The 5,737-nt window shown below is 40.8% G+C and overlaps 1 pseudogene; it reads left to right on the forward strand.

Moving 5' to 3' along the window:
• Positions 1-1,041: 1,041 nt before the first annotated feature.
• LOC126485441 (5S ribosomal RNA) lies at positions 1,042-1,160 on the forward strand (annotated as a pseudogene).
• The last annotated feature ends 4,577 nt before the right edge of the window (positions 1,161-5,737 follow it).

A 5,737-nucleotide genomic window follows, 5' to 3' on the forward strand; every position in this document is an offset into this window, starting at 1 on the left:
TCCTTCCTCATTCTAACAAAGAGTCTTGTCATCACTAAATGATCGGTTACCATCACTAACCCTGTCAGAATCACCAGTTTATCCCGCGTTTATTCTCCGTTTAGTTATTACGCTTTCGTGCAACGCGTTTTTCGTGCTATTCCGAGAATAGAACTTACGCAGCTGCTAACCGGGGATTGTACAACTGGCCTTAGTAGTGTAGCGGTTTGTCAAAAATTATCTGTCAAAATTTCATTTTCTTGATGCAGTGAGAATATGTAATCTTTCTGATTTATTATTCCTGTTAATCATTTATTTCCACTCTGTTGGTCTGAATCTGTTGATTCGCTCACCCAATCAACCACATAAAAAACAGCGATTAGTATACACCTGTTCCCTTTTCTCGGCTCAGCTCGTATAGCCTGTGTCCTTTTGTGTGCGGGTAAGTTCTTTATTTCTTGATATGACGGGGATTCCACCTAGCAGAGACACCTCGTACACTATGCACGCTTTCAAAAACCAACTTATGATTCGTTCAGGAAACAACTCAGAATGTGTTCAAAATTTTTTTTAAAACCAGCTGGGATGCGTTTCAAAATCACGTGAATAATGGATAAACCATCGTATATTGGATGCTAGACGCTTTGTGAAACAAGAGTTTTTTCTTCAACAATATGAATTTGGTGCCCACTAAAATTTCCTCCCGGGGCAGATACCCCAGTTTGTCCTCTCCCCCCAGATCAGGACCTGAATACACAAGAAAGGAAACAGAAATAATCCGCTGAGTTATAGACCATATCACTGACAGCGATTTGCAGCAGCATTCTAGAACATATACCGATATACTGTGTTCAAACATGAAATACATCGAAGAAAACTATCTAGTGACGCATAGCTAGCACCGATTCTAGAAAAAATCGTTCTTGTGACACACAATTGGCTCTTTGTTCACACGAAGTAATGACTGCCACCTACAGGGTATCTCAAGTTGATTCCATATTTCTCGATTTCCAGACGGTTTTTGACACCATTCCTCATAAGCGTCTTCTAGTAAAATAGCGTGCCAACGGCCTTTCCGCAATGGTATCACCGGTTCCCGTCAGATCACCGAAGTTAAGCGCTGTCGGGATTGGCTAGCACTTGGATGGGTGACCTTCCGGGTCTATCGAGCGCTGTAGGCAAGCGGGGCGTACTCAGCCCTTGCGAGGACAATTGAGGAGCTACTTGACTGAGAAGTAGCGGCTATGGTCATGAAAACTGACAACGGCCGGGAGAGCGGTTTGTTGACCACGTGCCCCCCACATCCGCATCTAGCAACGCCTACCGGCTGAGGATGACACGGCGGAAGGTCGGTACCGTTGGGCCTTCCGAGGCCTGCTGGGAAGGAGTTTAGTTCCAGTCAAATAGCGTGCCTGTGGAGTATCGTCTCAGTCGTCCGACTGCATTTGTGATCTCCTGTCAGAAAGCCCACAGTTCTTAGTAGTCTACGGCAAGTTATCGAGTGAAACAGAAGTGATACCTAGCGTTCTCCGGGGTAGCGTTGTAGATCATCTGGTGTTCTTAATCTATGTAAAGGATTTACATGATGATCTAAGCACCCCACTTACTTGTTAGGTTGTTTTCAAATGATGCTGCCGTTCACCGTCTAGTAGACTCGCCAAAAGATCAATGCCAATTGCAAAACGATTTCCGCAACATATCTGCATGGTGCGAAAATTTGCAATTGACCCTTATCAATAAAAAGTGTTTGATCCTCCACATGAGTACTAAAAACTGTTCCGCTAAATTCCCCGACAAATTATACATTTGCAAAGATTCTCGATTCAACTGAACACCTAGGGAATTGGAACAATCACATCGAAAATGTAGGGAAGACAAACCAAAGACTGCATTTTTATTGGTAAAAGACTTAGAAGATGCAACAAATCCACTAAAGAGACTGCCTGCTGCCATCTTGAGTACTGATGCTCGGAGTGAGATGGGCTCAAATGGTTCAAATGGCTCTGAGCACTATGGGACTCAACTGCTGAGGTTATTAGTCCCCTAGAACTTAGAACTAGTTAAACCTAACTAACCTAAGGACATCACAAACATCCATGCCCGAGGCAGGATTCGAACCTGCGACCGTAGCGGTCTTGCGGTTCCAGACTGCAGCGCCTTTAACCGCACGGCCACTTCGGCCGGCGTCTCGGAGTGAGATCCTCATCATATAAGAATGACAATGGGTTTCAAAAAAGTTCAAAGGAGTGCGTATCATTTTGTATTATTGCTAAACAGGGCGAAAGTGTCACTTATATCACGAATATGATACGTGAGTTGAGTTGGGAATGATTAACACAAAGGCAGTTTTTGTTGTTGCGAGGCTTTTTCATGAAATTCAAGTCATCAAAATTCTCCTCCGAATGCGAAAATATTTTGTTGACTCCCGCCTACATAAACTAAAAGAAATCAGAACTCTCACGGATAGAGTTAGGTGTTAATTTTTCGAGAGTGGAGTGGTCGTGAAACTGAAAGTGGTATTATGGACCATCTTCCAGGCACTTAAACGTCAGTTGCAGAGTGATCATGCAGATGCGGATATGTTAGCAAATATCTTCCATATGGCGACTCTAGAGGGGTAGAGGGGACATATTAGGATAAATCTCACAATACGTCCAGAAATGAATTGAGATGTGTTCAGCTAACTGGAGAGATCCTGAAGAAAATCCCAAGACTCGAGACGTAGGGTTGTGAAGAAAAAGTTTGAAGGGGAACATGACGAGGTCCAACAAACTAGAAGATAATACGTTCTCTAACATAGATCTCGCGTAATAATCACGCCGTTAAATCTAGGGAAATTTATGTACTTCTTTGTACCAGCCGCGTATGATAGAAAAACAGAGAGACAGAGAGGATGAGGGTTTTCAGTTTCGGTTTAATTTATTGCCACGAATTTTTGACCCATTATCTGGAAACTGGAAACGCGTCGTATATATTCAATAACCATGGTGACATACAGTGATCTGTATTTGTATATAGTAAATTATGTTAGCAGCAACCATTTGTAATATTAATATAGAAATAAAACAGAAAATTGAAAATAAGAACTGAAACCTTCGCGTCTCCTCTATATCTCTTTTGTTACGCAACCTTCCCTTCTACAATAACCTATGAAACATTCCATTAGGATTTCTATCTCTTGCTTAATAATAACAAATGAAATCTTCCCTTCGAAATTAATTCTCTTTCTCAATAAAAATAAGTACAATCTTAGCATATAAATTTAAATGCTGCTTATTAAAAGTGATTTGCTGATTATTTCGACGAAGCATAGAATGTGTCGTCGTCGTGGCCCTCAGTCGTTACCTACAATAACCCAAAACTGTTCCTTGCCTTTTTTACTGTTACTGGATTGCCATCTGACTGCTAAATCGAACTGCGACATGAATATACTTACTCTGTTTTACTATACCCTATTAGCTTCTGGTAGGCTGTCATAATAAGTGGCTGTATTTATTACCAAAGCTGACGTTATTCTTTAATAGCAAGGCTGACGTTATTCTTTAATTAATTTGACTGAAGTTACATAATTCATAGTTAAGCTTTTTCTTGACAAAAATAAAGTGTTGCAATGGTTTACGTTGGTGGTTTTTGGGATGGATTATAATCAGTAATTCAATATTGCTGGCAAAAATTAATTATATTCTGAAAACGATTCTTCAAATATTTACTGTTGGTAATGAAATGATTTTACAAACGTTCAAATGGGACTTACGTTTTACAATAATCTTACAACTAGCATTGCGCAAACATACCTTCAACAGTCTTGAGTTTCTCAAAAAAAAAAATAATTCAATAATATTAGTTCCTCTTATGATAATAGTTAGCTGATGTCTCTGAACATCCGTTTATAATCTCTTGTAAATTCTAGGTGGTGGCTGGCAGGCACACTGCTCCTCTCAACCTCTCGCTTCAGACCTGCTACCGACTCGTTTCACATCTCGCGTACTACAGACTTCCTACGAACGCTAAAGTGCGGTCTCTCCCGCCAACAATGCTTTCTGGTGCAGATAATCCCTGCTACCATTACAAAATGTATCAATGCGCGGTATTTCCCGCTCTTTTCTTAAAATGTATCCATACGCGGTCTCTCCTGCCCTTTTTAAAATTATATCAATGTGCGGTCTCTCCCACCAACAATACTTTGGTACAGACATTCCCTGCTACTACAATTATTCCAAAATGACAAATATTAATTATTCCTACTTAATCCTATTAATAAAATATAAACATCTTTCATAAATTGTGGTTTGACAATAGACAACAGAAATATACACGTTTTACAGAATCATTTAAAAAAATGAATTAACTAAAGTTCCAAGTGAGTAAGCTCCAGCGTATGTGACTAGATACGTTACCACCAGCCTCGTAATAACTCGTCTGCTGACTAAGTGCAACTATACCTGGTTCTAAACCTATTGTTGCTAAACTATTCTACACTGCCCACACTGATACGTGCGTGCCTTAGCAAACCTCGAGTCTAAGCATACCTGTGTGGGTGGCCGCAGCAGTCTCTCTTTCCTTCTCTCCTTCCTTCCTTTCTTTAAAAAAATGTTCCTTATTTATTTAGATATATCTGTATTATAAATCTTTTTCTTAATTAAATTTATATGTGCCTATCATTATCTATAATGTAGGAAACGCTTCTTATGATCTGTTGATGCTGATTTCATGGTCAGAGCGTACACTTGATATCATAGTTGAAAGTTAAGCAATCCGTGCAGTCACATTAGCCGTAGCCCGCACGTTTTGGTCAGTTACAATGGCTTGCAGATCGCAGTCAAACTGTCTGCACATACTCTCTCTGCCTGAAAAAAGAACAACTGAAAACGACATGATGAGCGGAAAAAAATGGTTCAAATGGCTCTGAGCACTATGGGACTTAACATCTATGGTCATCAGACCCCTAGAACTTAGAACTACTTAAACCTAACTAACCTAAGGACATCACACAACACCCAGTCATCACGAGGCAGAGAAAATCCCTGACCCCGCCGGCAATCGAACCCGGTAACCCGGGCGCGGGAAGCGAGAACGCTACCGCACGATCACGAGCTGCGGACATGATGAGCGGAGCCTTCGTCTCCACATTCGAAGATTGGTGTGTTACTACATCCCACATCTCGAGTAGGGGCGATGTCGTGCTGTTTGAGCTTGTTCCAGATGCTTGGGAATACACTGTACACCCGCCTCACGGTGCTACTAGCGCCCCAGTCAGATTGCCATTCACCTAATTTCCAGGCTCGTAAATGTCTTTTATCAGTAATATGCGTTGCTACGACAGCGACATCTGTTATTAGACATGTGTCCTAAATGAACGGCGGAGGCTCCACTTCCCTGTTTATGTGGCACAAGCAAGAGGAAAATTTGTCATTAAACCGATTGTTTCAATGTATACTTACATTAATTACATTAAGGTCTTTTTTTTTTTTTTTTTTTTTTTTTTTTTTTTTTTTTTTATATGTGAAGGGCTACGCTCAGCTGAAGTCGATAAAACATAACATTCATCTTGTTGTGTCTAGGCAAGACAGCCTAGACACAATGCGAGGAAGCCGAAAGGCACGCGCTAAGCTCACGCAGATGGGCGTGAGGTCTGAAACAGGATACGTAATGAATGCTATAGAGAAAAGTACGTAGCTTCTGGAATACTTAACTTTAATCCATCATTTGTATACATCGTTCTTGATGATATAAGTGATACTCTTTAGATACAAGCTAT

This window comes from Schistocerca serialis, chromosome 6 (genome assembly GCF_023864345.2).
Source record: "Schistocerca serialis cubense isolate TAMUIC-IGC-003099 chromosome 6, iqSchSeri2.2, whole genome shotgun sequence".
NCBI classification, from domain to species: domain Eukaryota; kingdom Metazoa; phylum Arthropoda; class Insecta; order Orthoptera; family Acrididae; genus Schistocerca; species Schistocerca serialis.